This window comes from Schistocerca gregaria, chromosome 3 (assembly GCF_023897955.1).
Source record: "Schistocerca gregaria isolate iqSchGreg1 chromosome 3, iqSchGreg1.2, whole genome shotgun sequence".
NCBI lineage: Eukaryota > Metazoa > Arthropoda > Insecta > Orthoptera > Acrididae > Schistocerca > Schistocerca gregaria.
In genome coordinates this window covers 802,467,379-802,483,771 of record NC_064922.1, presented here as the reverse complement: position 1 = coordinate 802,483,771, position 16,393 = coordinate 802,467,379, and positions in this window count along the sequence as shown.

Sequence of the window (16,393 nt, the reverse complement as noted above, 5' to 3'; positions counted from 1 at the left end):
TCATCACCACATCTTTAAAGGACATTGCTCATGAACAAGATAAAGATCCGATTTGGAAAGACATCAAAAGTAAATGGCATGAAAAGCCGCACACTCAGATTCGGCATTATTATCTGGTTAGAAACAACATACTCTTCAAACGCTGCACTGTTGATGACAAGCTATGGGTACTTTGCATTACAGACGATTTTGTTAATAAGCTCATTTGGTACATTCATTTCAGCTACGCACACTTTGGTTCACGAAAATGTTATCATATTCTTCGAACGACTTGTTATTTTAACAATATGGAAAAGAAAACTCGAAGAGTCTTATCTATTTGTAAACTTTGTCAAAAAGCTAAACCATCTACCATTTCACATCGTGCTCCGTTGTTTCCTATCATTCCTTCTAAATTAAAAGAATTTGCTGCTGTTGATCTCTTGGGACCCCTTGTCGAAACATCGAATGGATTTTCGTACATTCTAGTCGCTGTTGAACTTACTTCAAAATTTGTTTCTTTCACTCCGTTACAAACGCCTTTGTTAAAAATTTCTTACGTGAAGTTGGACACGTTAGTAAAGTCATTTCAGATAACGGACCGCAATTGAGATCTGCTGTTTGGTCACGCATGCTTCGGAACCATAAAATGAAACCTGTTTTTATTTCATTGTACTCACCACATTGTAACTAGTCTGAACGGATTATGAAAGAAATCAATAAGCTCTGCAGACTTTATTGTCACAGAAAGCATTAGTATTGGGACAGATATTTACACTTATTTCAAAATGTGCTGAATGAAATGCCTCATGACTCCACTGCTTTACCACCTATTCTTGTACTAAAGAATGAAGAACCACCGAACAGAATCAGAGAACCTTTTCCGAATACACGTAAACTTCGACACAAAGACATAATTGATTTAGCAATTAAAAATATAAAATCTGCAGCAGACAAAAGGAGAAAACTACACGACAGAGCAACTGTAAAGAAATTATATATTGGTCAGAAAGTTCCAATTAAATCTCATTCATTGTCACATAAGAAGAAACACTTGAGTCACAAATTCTTTCTAGTTTACAATGGATCTTACAGAATCCGACGTATACCACATGATAATTGCGTTCAAGTTGAAACTCTGCGTACTAGGAAGAGTAAAGGTTTACATCACATTTCACATGTACAACCGTTTATTGAAAGATAATCTGCTTTTTAACTTCGTCCTTGCCATAAACCTTTTCACTTCACATTTCTAGTATGCTTCGTCAGACTTTAGAAATTGTTAACATGCAACAATGTTTGCAGTTAAATATCCAGTCTAGAGCCTAGTGAACATTTTTAAACAGAAATTACGAATACATTGTTATAGTGAACAGACGACACAGTGTTGTATTTGTACATTCTTGCTTGTTAGTTGCACGATTACGTAACGACTATCAGGCTTACATACTTAGGACACATACTGGTACTGCTAATGAGATTTTAAAGCAACATTTTGGTTTACTTGAAGATACATTCTGGATTTAAAGTACTTTCTGTGAGATACCATTTGACTCAGTGGTTAGATTATGTGACAACTACACGATTTTATCACGACGCTACTAATGAGTGACGATTTACAATGTTGCTTTTGCGGTGTATCTGTTTTATATCTGCACAGTTTTTCTGAATTATTCTGGAAAGTAAAACATGTTTTAATAGTAACTTTTGTGGTATAGCTACAATGAGACAGCCTTTTCCGTAGCACAACAATACGTTACATTACAGTACTTTCTTGATCATGGTAAGGTACATAATAAGTACTATATATATACGCAAAGCATTTCACTTTCGTTTATGATGAGGTAAATACATTGACTTCAGCAGAGTTTTGCTTACAGAGGACGATAACTACGACACTCCCACAGAGTTATCTTACAGTAAGACGCACATTTAGCGCTACAGGACACGTATTTGAGTGATTAATTTTGTACTTAAACAATTTATATTTCAAGATTTTTTAATTACAAAGGTTTCCCGTGATACATTTCATTCCATTGCTATAATCTGTAACACCTAAGGGTATAATTACATTAATCCTCAGGGGGGTACACGCTTACTTTGTGTCCCATGTGTGTGGCAAGCACAAGGAGCCCTAGCTAATATGGTATTTGCTTATACAACTTTACACATTGGTACCATATTTCTCTAACACAGAATTACACAGGTATGTGATCATTTAACTGAGAGACAAACATTTTTTTTTTTTACTATGTCAGTGACAGATGTTTACGTAGTTACAAGGTTGAATAACTTCACACTTACGAAGTTGTATTTGGTCTGTACTTTGTTAAATGTTCATATTTTTTCGGAACCGTTATGATACTATGAGAGCTTTGAATGATGTACTTTGTATGGGATAAGGATGTTTAAAGTACGTTTGAGGCAGATGACACTTTGACGTGAGCAGAGCATTTTTTTTTAGGTTTTGAAATTACTGGAGGAAGCTACACGATTTTGAGAGTTGACTGAGGTGTTATGATATTATTATTACGATTACTATGTGTATTATGCTGTTGCGGTATGTTTATGATCAATAAGCTGATGCTATATGAGTTATTTGATTATGCTATGTATCTGTTATGATGAAATATTGAAGAAGTGTCGACGAATAAGGTAAGGAATAATGAGTAGTGGTTAGGGACTCTGGTTTGTGGGAAAGGGTGCTGGAAACCAAGAATCGTACTTTAAGAGTTATGAAATGTGTGTAAATGCGTGAATGTATTACAATGCCGACGAAAATTTTTTGGACACTGTTATATCAATAGGATTTTGTTTCTACAGATGTGTAATGCAAATTCTTGACCTGTGAAAATTTTTATATGAGACTGCCACTGTAGCGGAAACTGGTGTCGTAAATATTTCGGTAAGACAGTTAAGTGACCACCTGCACGTAATGCGTCGTGCGCACCCAGCTGCGCGTCAGCCACCAGACATAAGAAAGCCATTAGGTAAAAAAAAGAGGCCATTATCCTCGCTATTGACATTCCTTTGTAGAAAGCATCGCAAAAACGACACGGTCATTACTTGTAAAGATACTTTCTTACATCTGAACACCTGATAATGACAAGCGTCTTTTTACGAGAGTTGAGATAATTTGTACTAACTTATGAAATGTCACATGACTATTGAATGATATTTTTATGCTTTGCCTTTCACAGTTGCTTATTTCATTTGATATCTGGTTTCCAGCTGTGTTGCAGCATTGGTTTTCGAAAATAAAATTAAATGCATTTGCTAATGTGAACACTTTCTGTCAACAGATCTATTAAATAATCATTTAATGATCCACATTCTTCGAAAAAGGAGCACTTGGAAAGGAAAGAACAACAAGAAGGGATTAATAACAGTTACTGCATACTTAATTTTCTTTTCAACCACTTGGTAATATCTTTTGTAGAATTAGTTTTATGGTGCACCACTTCAATGACATAGATATTAATATGTGAATAGACATTTCCCTTTTCTGCATTGTTGTCTTCACTGTAATATTTTTTCTGCTTGAGCTTTGTCATGTTTAGATACAAGTTAATGCATTTGCTGCTGCTGCTTGCCAGGCATAGTGCTACTAAATTTCACTTTGTATTACTCTGTTAGGCTAGTTTTACTACTGATTTATTTTTCTTGTTGCTGTTCATTGCTTCATATTAGTTGTAATGTTGCATTTGCTTTTCTAAGTCCCATATTGCTGCTGTTTTGCCGATTTGCATTTTTTGTCATTGGTGTTTGTGTTAATTGTTTTGTGCTGCTGCATTGTGTCGTCCCTTAGTTTAGGATCAGAGCTCAGTAGATTTAAGTTAGCTTAAGAGGGGGTAGCCTATATAAAAGAATGAGTTGCGATGAATTGGAAGAAATGCACTGAGAGGTTATACGAAAAATGTACAGAAAGCACGCATAGGTAGGATTTTCTTGGAAATAAATGATGAGGTAAGATACTGGAAAATAAATAATGAGGTAAGAAATATGTGAACATATAAATACAGAAAGCATTCTTGGATAGGATTTCTTTGGTGGAAACAAATGTTGAAATAAGACGAAAGATCTATGGAATGAAGTTTTGGGTTGGACTGCAGTACCAAATTTACACTGAAAACAAACCCTGTCCTTTCCTTGTGTTATCCCACTATGTGTTTGTGTACCCTTGTGTATTTATGTTCTTCCAGTCTTTATATGTTTATCTGATAAGACTTATGTTGCAGAATTTTTCTAATACTCAGCTACATGAACTATGATGAGGAATACTGTTATCCTCAAATATAATTTGCATTAATAATATGTTATTTACTTTGTAAAGATGTTAGACGTTATTAATTCTGTTCTGTTCTAATATTCATGTGTTAAGTTGATGTTTCAAAAGTTATTCTGATCTTTTGTGTATGTACTTATGTCATGATTCCTGTAACACTGATGTATATGTTATTTCGCTTCTTTTGTAAAGCCTATATTACTGCAAATGTTATCTGTACTATTATGTTCTTTAATGATATATTTTATACCTTTGTTATTGTATTCTTATGTTATAAAAATGTAATTGACACCAGTTCATCAAATTAAGAAACTTGTAAGCATTCACTTCATTGCACATATTTCTGTTGGTCATAGTATATGGACAATATGTGAGAAGTAGGGACTGTTAGTGTTTGCACGTGTGTTGATAACTCAGCAAGGGACTGGATAACAGCATTGCTGGTTCTAAGGATAATTCCAAGAACTTTGTGAGTGCACAAGTGGTGGTTCATGGACTTGCTATATTCTCCACAAGACTCTTCGATGGTGATTGTGCACCTGCACAGTCGCAACAGATGGTTGCTGGCCGTCTCTACAAGGTCTGCATCTTTGATGATCCACCAATACCACTATTTCTACAAGTACTGCACTGGGTCTGCACCTGCGGTGGCCTACCAATACCATAATCTCTACCAGGACTACAACAGGTCTACTCTGTGATGACCTACCTACCAATATTCTTCAAAAGTTCGACTGACTCAGCAGTGGGTTTGCTCTGTTGTGGCCCATTACCTGTCTGCAAGTCAAGAGTTAGCACTGTCTTTCCGATGGAAGGACAACACTACTTCAAGACTGCATGGAAATCCACTACTTCCCTGTACATTTTCTTTTACTGCTCAGAATTTGAGAAAAACACTGCTATTTTACTGTGATGAACGAGCAGGACTGCGCTGTGTGCAGTCTGTGGCTGGTTGGCATTGTTGTAATACTCGCCATTGTAGCGTTGGGCAGTTGACTGTTAGCGGCGCGTAGCGTTGTGCAGTTGGAGGCGAGCTGCCAGCAGTGGTGGTTGTGGGGAGAGAGATGGCGGAGTTTAGAAATTTGTAAGACTGGATGTCATGAGGTGCTATATATATTATGACTATTAAGGTAAATACATTGTTTGTTCTCTATTAAAATCTTTCATTCGCTAACTATGCCTATCAGTAGCTAGTGCCTTCCGTAGTTTGAATCTTCGATTTAGCTGGCAGTAGTGACGCTCACTGTATTGCAGTAGTTCGAGAAACGAAGATTTTTGGTGAGGTAAGTGATTTGTAAAAGGTATAGGTTAATGTTAGTCAGGGCCATTCTTTTGTAGGGATTTTTGAAAGTCAGATTGCGTGCGCTAAAAATATTGTGAGTCAGTTTAAGCACAGTCTTGTACAATTGTTCGAAGGGGACGTTTCAGTTGGTGCGCTTGATCTCGGTTTTGTTTACGAGATATTTTGCGGCAGGACTGTAAATTTTGAAGCCGTTACTCAGGTGACTTAAATTTCGAGACTTAAAACTGGATCCTGATTTAAATAAATGGACAGATTTGTACAATTTGTAACTCAATCAATCGGTCCCTGGCTTCAGACCTGTTGCACAGTAACGCAACTGAATACCACTATTTAAACCACTTAAATCTAAGTGAGGGCAGCTGTCGCAAGGTTGGAGCTGAAAATTTCGTATCTTCAAAATCCATCGATCTGCTACGTTTTCTACCTTTCTTTTTCAAGTAGTCTTACTGTTTCACAGTGTCACGATTGAGAAATATGTCGGAATCTAGCTTCAGAATTATGCTTCTACCTAAGTAATAACCGAGAATCATAGTAACAGTGCAAACTGAAACAGATGAAATCCATACATGTTGTAAACATGTATGTATGTACACCCACGTTCAGAAGAAAACAGAACACCTTGGACTAGAAATAGGACGTTAACACTCGCAGGACATGAAAGTTAGTATGTTCTGCAGATAAGGTTAGCATTTGAATGTCAGCCCGCAGGTTCAAGGTCAAGATCGATATTGCGGTGAAACAGTACCTATCGGTGACATATGCTTGCTGCTCTCGTCTCTATAAACCAGAGGCAATGGATCAGAGTCACTTGAGCAGACTTGCAGAATGCCTCACAGGAGAATGAACTAACCGATCTTGTTTTCAGGAATGTTGCTACAGGCTGCTCTTATGCAAAGTGTCCACCCACTCTGCTTTATTTTAATATGTGATTCACGTGAACAATGCCGAGATCGTATTAATAATTACATCCCATTCTTTGTAAGTGACTTTATAATCAATGTTCTTTAATGAGTTTTTCTTATGAATAAATTAAGTGTTTTTCCGACTCAGCCCAACCTTTTATTTGTTGTGTGGGAAGAGTTGGTGGCGACCCAGTCTTTTGCGTTGACTTCAGTGTCAGACAGCATTTTCTTATTCAAAGTGCGCTTCAGGTATCTTACAAGTAGCGACCCTTTAAGCACGCTACTTAAATGTGTTAAGAAGCATCGCTGCAGGGCGATTAACAATTTTGTAGGCAACTGACTAATACTTGAATTATTCGATAATTCAATTTTAGCCTTCCAACGTTGGGCGATTGCTATTTTTGATTGTCATCTTACTCTCACACATTTCAAGGGTTGAATTTAACATTGTAATTCCTCATTATTAAAAAGGTTTATTACCCTCCATGAACCATGGACCTTGCCGTTGGTGGGCAGGCTTGCATGCATCAGCGATACAGATAGCCATACCGTAGGTGCAACCACAACTGAAGGGTTATCTGTTGAGAGGCCTGACAAAAGTGTGGTTCCAGAGGAGGGGCAGTAGCCTTTTCAGTAGTTGCAAGGGCAAAAGTAGGGATGATTGACTGATCTGGCCTTGTAACAATTACCAAAACGGCCTTGCTGTGCTGGTACTGCGAACGGCTGAAAGCAAGGGAAAACTACGGCCGTAATTTTTCCCGAAGGCATGCAGCTTTACTGTATGATTAAGTCATGATGGCGTCCTCTTGGCTAAAATATTCCGGAGGTAAAATAGTCCCCCATTCGGATCTCCGGGCGGGGACTACTTAAGAGGATGTCGTTATCAGGAGAAAGGAAACTGGCGTTCTACGGATTGGAGCGTGGAATGTCAGATCCATTAATCGGGCAAGTAGGTTATAAAATTTAAAAAGGGAAATGGATAGGTTAAAGTTAGATATAGTGGGAATTAGTGAAGTTCGGTGGCAGGAGGAACAAGACTTCTGGTCAGGTGACTACAGGCTTATAAGCACAAAATCAAATAGGGGTAATGCAGGAGTAGGTTTAATAATGAATAGCAAAATAGGAATGCGGGTAAGCTACAACAAACAGCATAGCGAACGCATTATTGTGGCCAAGACAGATACGAAGCCCACACCTACCACAGTAGTATAAGTTTATATGCCAACTAGCTCTGCAGATGACGAAGAAATTGAAGAAATGTATGATCAAATAAAAGAAATTATTCAGATACTGACGGGTGACGAAAATTTAATAGTCATGGGTGACTGGAATTCGGTAGTAGGAAAAGGGAGAGAAGGATACGTAGTAGGTGAATATGGACTGGGGCAAAGAAATGAAAGAGGGTGCCGCCTGGTAGAATTTTGCACAGAGCACAACTTAAATCTCTGGTAAGTCAGAGATTTAAGAACCAGGGGCAGATGTGGACTCAGATCACAATCAATTGGTTATGACCTGTAGATTAAAACTAAAGAAACTGCAAAAAGGTGGGAGTTTAAGGAGATGGGACCTGGATAAACTAAAAGAACCAGAGGTTATACAGAGTTTCAGGGAGAGCATCAGGGAGCAATTTACAGGAATAGGGGAAAGAAATACGGTAGAAGAAGAATGGGTAGCTTTGAGGGATGAAGTAGTGAAGGCAGCAGAGGATCAAGTAGGTAAAAAGACGAAGGCTAGTAGAAATCCTTCGGTAACAGAAGACATATTGAATTTAATTGATGAAAAGAGAAAATATAAAAATGCAGTAAATGAAGCAGGCAAAAAGGAATACAAACGTCTCAAAAATGAGATCGACAGGAAATGCAAAATGGCTAAGCAGAGATGGCTAGAGGACAAATGTAAGGATGTAGAGGCTTATCTCACTAGAGGTAAGATAGATACTGCGTACAGGAAAATTAAAGAGACCTTTGGAGATAAGAGAACCACTTGTATGAACATCAAGAGCTCAGATGGAAACCCAGTTCTAAGCAATGAAGGGAAAGCAGAAAGGTGGAAGGAGTATATAGAGGGTCTATACAAGGGCGATGTACTTGAGGACAATATTATGGAAATGGAAGAGGATGTAGATGAAGATGAAGTGGGAATTTCGATACTGCGTGAAGAGTTTGATAGGGTACTGAAAGACATGAGTCGAAACAAGGCCCCCGGAGTAGACAACATTCTATTGGAACTACTGACGGCCTTGGGAGAGCCAGATGTATGAGACAGGCGAAATACCCTCAGACATCAAGAAGAATACAATAATTCCAATCCCAAAGAAAGCAGGTGTTGACAGATGTGAAAATTTCCTAACTATCAGTTTAATAAGTCACAGCTGCAAAATACTAAAGCGAATTCTTTACAGACGAAGCTAGATTAAGGAAGGGCAACCTAGTTTTCTAGCATTTGTAGACTTAGAGAAAGCTTTTGACAATGTTGATTGGAATATTCTCTTTCAAATTCTAAAGGTGGTAAGGGTAAAATACAGGGAGCGAAATGCTATGTACAATTTGTACAGAAACCAGATGGCAGTTATAAGAGTCGAGAGACATGAAAGGGAACCAGTGGTTGGGAAGGGAGTGACACAGGTTTGTACACTCTCAATCTGTATATTGAGCAAGCAGTAAAGGAAACAAAAGAAAAATTCGGAGTAGGTAATAAAATCCATGGAGAAGAAATAAAAAGGTTGAGGTTCGCCGATAACATCGTAATTCTGTCACAGACAGCAAAGGACTTGGTAGAGCTGTTGAACGGAATGGATAGTGTCTTGAAAGGAGGATATAAGATGAACATCAACAAAAGCAAAACGAGGATCATGGAATGTAGTCGAATAAAGTCGGGTGATGCTGAGGGAATTAGATTAGGAAATGAGACACTTAAAGTAGTAAAGGAGTTTTGTTATTTGGGGAGCAAAATAACTGATGATGGTCGAAGTAGAGAGGATATAAAATGTAGACTGGCAATGGCAAGGAAAGCGTTTCTGAAGAAGAGAAATTTGTTAACATCGAGTATAGATTTAAGTGTCAGGAAGACATTTCTGAAAGTATTTGTATGGTGCGTAGCCATGTATGGGAGTGAAACATGGACTATAGCTAGTTTGGACAAGGAGAGAATAGAAGCTGTTGAAATGTGGTGCTACAGAAGAATGCTGAAGATTAGATGGGTAGATCACATAACTAACGAGGAATTATTGATTAGGATTAGGGAGAAGAGAAGTTTGTGGCACAACTTGACCAGAAGATGGGATCGATTGGTAGGACATGTTCTGAGGCATCAAGGGATCACCAATTTAGTATTAGAGTGCAGCGTGGAGGGTAAAAATCGTAGAGAGAGACCAAGAGATGACTACACTAAGCAGATACAGAAGGATGTAGGTTGCAGTAGGTACTGGGAGATGAGGAAGCTTGCACAAGATAGAGTAGCATGGAGAGCTCATCAAACGAGTCTCAGGACTGAAGACCACAACAACAACAAATGGTTTATTCTTTTGTGTTGTAGTACATTTTATTTTGTGGTTCCCAATAAATTTGCACCTATGAACCAGCTTCCTACCGCTTCAGAATACCCCACTTAAAAACCTTTCACCTAAATAATTGATAGAATCTATTACCAAATGTTTGAGACCAACGAGGGACCCGTCTGTACTCTATGGGAAGTAAATATCGATTCCCTAATTGCAGCCGGCCAGAGTGGCCGTGCGGTTGTAAGCGCTGCAGTCAGGAACCGAGCGACCGCTACGGTCGCAGGTTCGAATCCTGCCTGGGGCATGGATGTGTGTGATGTCCTTAGGTTAGTTAGGGTTACTTAGTTCTAAGTTCTAGGCGACTGATGAACTCAGAAGTTAAGTCGCATAATGCTCAGAGCCATTTGAACCATTTGATCCAACCCTAATTTCAGATGACCACCTCCAATGAAATGAAATGGCATCACTTCTGGTTTTTAGAGCTGTAAGAAGTGCGAAGATCTGATTGTTATCCCGCTGCTGTCCAGGGCGTCTTCAGACACGTCTTCGCTGGCCGTCGTGGCTCAGTTTGAAGCAGGAATGTGCAAGCTACGTGTACAACGGGGGAGACCGTCATGAGTCTATCCCGCCGATAGTGGTGGCTTGCGATTTCATTCTTTTCATAGCACGACCTTTTTGTTTGTCATCCGCAGCACCCTTAAAGCTTAGTGGTACGTGGACAATATTTTAATACATATTTTGTTGCTCTCAGTGGTCACCCTTCGTGGGCTTACATTTCATGCAAGATCATGCACGCCCGCACATAGTGACAGTTTCTACCGCTTGTCTTCGTGCTTGCAAAACCATACCTTGGCCACGTGCGATACACTTCTCGAGGCACACGCGAACAGCAAGATGGCGTAATATTCTTAATCAGAAACAATGTGCGAAAGTTAGGTTTTCCTGTGTATAAAAGCAGCTACATACCATCCAACGAACGTCAGTACAGTAGCTAAGTAACAGCTCAGTACACACCAAATAACTAGATTCCACAACACTACCACAACCTCAAGTGTATATTGCTGACATACGAAGTTCACCTTTAAGTGTTTTGTTTGCTAACAGTCGATCACACGGTTGCAGATGACATGATGTTCGGTGAGTAAATAACGGCAACAGACAAAAGCGCACAGAAAATACGTTCGAACAGTGACAATAATTCTTAAAATATGCTGTAACATACAATAAATAAGGTAGTATGAAGTATCCATAGAAAACTTTATTTCAAAAAACGAATAGTAGAACTGTAATAATGTGCAACTGCGTTTGTATAAACATGCTATTTTCTGCATGTTAAAAGATTAAAAAAAACACTGATGATGGTGATATTGGTCGTCGAAACTAGTTTGGAGGATTAAAGAAATAAAGGAATAACAAGGTGTTTTGCGTCAAGAGGGACTCAATTTCTGATATTATTGTTTTTCTATGAAAACACGGACCAAATCTAAGAGTTCCAAGATAAAATTATTGCAAGAAGTGAAGGTAATTTGCCCTGGTAAGACGAATACGTAGGCGGACGGGCCAAGTCAGATGGTCACCCACAATACTTACACAAATATTGAGTGATAATCGTTCCTGGTGTCCGTGGACGTACGTAACGTGAGGATTCCCCCTTTCCCGGTAATGAAAGTTTCGAGTGCTGTAGAGCAAATCCGGATAGGAGGTGGTCTCGTTGGTAAACGACACATTGGCGGGGCAGTCAGGTTCTCGTGCAACATTTCGCAGAAACCAGCGGGAAAATCGTTGCCTGTGTTCATAGCCCTCCACAGGATTTAGGTCTTGGACAGGGTGGAAACTAAATGGATGCTGACCGTCTTCACTCAAAACCCCCAGACTAACCGATGTGTGACCCGCATGTCGTGTTCAACCGCTCGAGTACTTGTCTTAGGTGATTACTCGAAGCGATCGAGAACAGTCTCTCGAAATGCAGCACCTTGTCGCGTTCGAGGTCTTCCAATATCACCATGATATCCCGCTAACGAGCCTGTTTAGCCAAGTTGCCGGTGAATTTCTGTAAATGGGTGCGGGTAGCGTCTTGCTAGCTGCCTTTCCTTATACAACTGTCGAGCTTCATGCCCATTACCGTCAGCTTATCCACAAACAAAAATCATATCCCGTTGTTCTTCAAATGAATACTGTGCTGCTATACTTACTGTATGACTAAATCGCAGGTAGCGTGCATGTCCTCCGAAGCGAAGCTTACGTGTGAATGCCTCTGACGTGGGTCGACACGTGTGGGTATCACGTTGGGGTTGTGACGGGGTGAGGGACGTTTGTATGTGTGAACCGACAATCATAGCGCTGCTCGTCAGCTGTCGAGCGGCAACAGGGAAATCCTACGGCCAATCGGAAACCGTGGCGCCAAGTTTCCGTAGCTTAAAAATGGTGCGTTGTCGACCTACACAATATCAGTAATTCTGGTTCCTGCTGACATCAGCTACCTAGGGTTAAAATTTCATTACACAATATTTCTCCATCCTGTAATGGGAATATCTTAACATACTACGTTCACCTTCGTCGTAATGATTAAAATTTTTATTTGAACAGTAGCGTTTTAATATTAAATGGAGAACAAGGCACTTCTCGCTAATCAGTGGAGCAACGGAAGGGTCCTTACCGTAATGGACGTAAGCAAGAGACAACTGTATCCGATAACGCAGAAAGGCGCAGCTGTCGGCGGACTAACAGGGGGCTCCACTCGACGTTCCGTCACACATGACACGTCACTACACGACGTCAGAGGTGGTGTGCGGCTGACAGGCGTCGCCGTCCGCCGATTGTGCCACCTCGCCCCGTACAGGGCATCGAACCGCGGCTCCCGGTGCACAATGCCCGCCAGCGATGCCTGCCAATACCAGCATCGGTGGGCAGCCACGAGAGCGCGCTGTGCTAAGAGCCCACCCTCTGACCACGAGCTGGCTCCTGCTGGCGCCGGGCGTCAAAGACCAGAGGGGCAGGCAGGAGTGGAGAGCAAAACAGTACAGCGTTCTGATGCCGAGGTCTGTAAACGTGACACCTTCCAAATAGGATTCTTCATGCGCGACAGAACGGTCACAAAACGACACGGAGCGGACGGATTGTGGGCGGTGGTTGCGTAGCATTTCATTCTGAATCTCGCATTTCTTCGGGTTGTAGAGGAATCACAGGTAATTCAAACAGCTAGAGGGAGTAGACTTTCCAACATCTGAAGAAAAACCAGTCCACATAGCAGTAAATGGTTTTATTATTTATTTTTGTGACCAGGTTTTGGTTATAAGACCATCCTCAGACCAGGGCTTTGAAATGTTAGGTTGCCGCATAAGACTGCAGGTTTTCCCCGTAAATTTAATGAACAATGCCTACAGTAAACCATCCGTTGCCATGACCAAATGAATCATTTATGTGTAAACTAAAGTTCAGTCTGCAACTACACAAAACAGCAGGACCATCCAGCAGGGCTTGAGCGGTGACAGACTTAATTGGAATACGATTCTTCATGTCTCCAGCTGTTGTAGCAAACTCGATGTTCTCGATGGTCTTGTAGACTGTTTGTTTAGAACGGCGGCGAGGTTCGAGGAGGTACAGGAGGACCTAACGTTCCAGGACTTGAAAGTTTTGTGGACAGAGACATTATTGCTTTTCGCACGTACCATCTATCTGAACTAGCAAATAAGGACTTTGGTAAATCAGCATATGTGTCTCCTTCTGCTTTGTCTTTATATACTCGAAACAGGTAAGGAACAAATAATAGCGAATTTAGTCATCAGTTATATATTATTCTTCACTCTTTAAAACAGTCTGCAAACACTCGGGTAACTTGCCGATTCCACGACTGCAGAAGCGACGTGGTCTTGAGGCGAAGAACTAGTCGGGCTAAGTTCAGAACTGATTTTCATCCAGAAGGGAAGTACCTTGAAGAGTGTTCGACAGAGAGCAGAAAAAGTGAGAAACGAACGGAGAGAACAATACCAGGTGAATAAGGTGAGTGCGGAATGACTTTCCAATCCAACACCTGTAAAACGTTTTTCGCCAAACTAACAGAATGTGGGCCGCCATTATAGTAGGCACCATCAGTTCAAGTGTCTACCTTGTCGTTGTCCTCGGATTGCTCTGCAAGACGTTTCAGTTGTTGACAATAAATGTCAGCTGTGATCGTTAGACACCGGGCAAGCAATTCATAGCACACCACATCATCGTTGTAGCACCAGATGCGTAACATTATCTTTTGTGGATGCGGGCTGACCTTTGTACGGGGAGTTGCTACTTTGTTTGCGCTCAGTCGCTCCTTTATTTTCCTGATGTTAGCATAAAGACACCAGTAACGATACGAGCAGGAATCGTTGGTGTTGTTAACATGCCATTTGATGACGAGCAAGCAGAGACGCACGCACGGCCACACGCAGATATTTGCGATTTTGGCTTATAGCGTAGGGGCACTCACAGATCCGTCGAACTTTCTTCATAGCATTCAAATGTCACATAATGGTGTAATGATCATAGTTCATAACATCTGTCTGTTCTAGACCACACTCAAGAGGATCATTGTGGATTAATGCGTTGGACCCATCTTTGTCAAACACTGAAGGACCTATACCTCTACATCCACGTGGATACTTAAGTGTCTGGCAGAGGATTCATCGCACCACCTACACACTCTCATACAACGAGCGGAGAAGACGAACACGCACATCTTTCCGTGCGAACTTTGATATCCCTTATCTTATTATGATGATCGTTTCTGCATAAGCATGTCGGCACCAATTAAACATATTCGCATTCGGAGAGCAAAGGTGCTGATATAAATTTCGTGATAAGATCCTGCCGCAACGAGAAGCGGCTTTGTTTTAATGATGTCCACCTCAAATTCTGTATCATGTCCGTGATACTCCCTCCCCGATTTCTCGATAGTACAAAACGTCCTGCTATTCTTTCAACTTTCTCTGCGTACTGCGTTAATCCCATCTGGTAAGGGTATCACATCACGCAGCAGTACTCCAAAAGAGGACGCACTAGGGTTGTGTAGGCAGTCCCTCTTGCATCTTCTAAGTCTTCTGACAATAATCACACTCTTTGGGTCCCCTACCCATCAACATTTGCTTTGTATTCTTTCCAATTTAGGTTGTTCGTGCTTATAAATCCGAGGTATCACTTTGAATTTACCGCCTTTACATTTGATTGATTTATCATGCAAACGAAGATTATCAGATTCCATTTCGCACTGATGTGAATGACCTCATACTTTTGATTATTTCGCTTCAATTGCCAACTGTCGTTCTATAAAGATATCTTTCCGAAACCTTTTGCTATTTGGTTTGATATTCTGATTACTTTATTAAACGATAAACGGCAGCATCATCCGCTCAGGTTGTCTCACATATCGTTTATATAGATAAGGAAACGCGGAGGGCCTACGACAGGATACCATGAATCCAGTCACGTAACTTAGACGATATTCGACAAGCACACAATCTGATTAGGTAGGTAAGGTCTAATGGGACGAAACTGCCGCGCGGACCGTGACATGGCGGCACAGACGGCGCGGCTACACCGCACGGTGCAATCTAATTACAAGCCGGTAGAGAGGCACTGTTCAAAAGCCCTGTGGAAATCTAGAAATAAAGAATCAATTTGAAATCCCTTGCTAGAAGGCACAAAACTTCTTGTGAGCAAAGAGTTAGTTGTGTTTCACAAGAACGATGTCTCTTAAATCTGTGTTGATTGTGTGCCAACATCTTCGAAGTAATTAATAATGTTCGAAAAAAATGTTATGCATCACCTCGATTCTGAGATCTCCGGAGCCTGTACAGAAAATCGTAACAGACATCAACATAAACTGTGGTATCCATAGCTACGATGTCACGACATAGGTGCTCTCTGCTAGGTAGGCACTACGACAGCGCACTCTTGCCTGAGCGAGAGAGCTCTACGAGCTCCGCTCCAGATTCTCCCCATTTGATCAAGTGCATTGCGTCAGCTTCGCACCTCAGGACAAAGTTATGTATTACTCTTCTTGCTACAGTAAAGGTGATTTTAATTCACACTGCAGAGATTCTCATCTTTTCCTGCTGCTACCAACGCACCGCCTTCCAAAAATGGTTCAAATGGCTCCACTATGGGACTTAACGTCTATGGTCATCAGTCCCCTAGAACTAAGAACTACTTAAATCTAACTAACCTAAGGACAGCAAACAACACCCAGTCATCACGAGGCAGAGAAGCCGCCTTCCAGGCGGGATATAAAATAAAGATAATTGCCGCCCTTTTTATTGCTCATGAAAACCACACACTACATGTTGTATCACCATACAGCCAGACCTTCAGAGGTGTTGGTCCAGGTTACTGTACACACCGATACCTCTAATACCCAGAAGCACGCTGTATTGCATTGATGCATACCTCTATTCGTC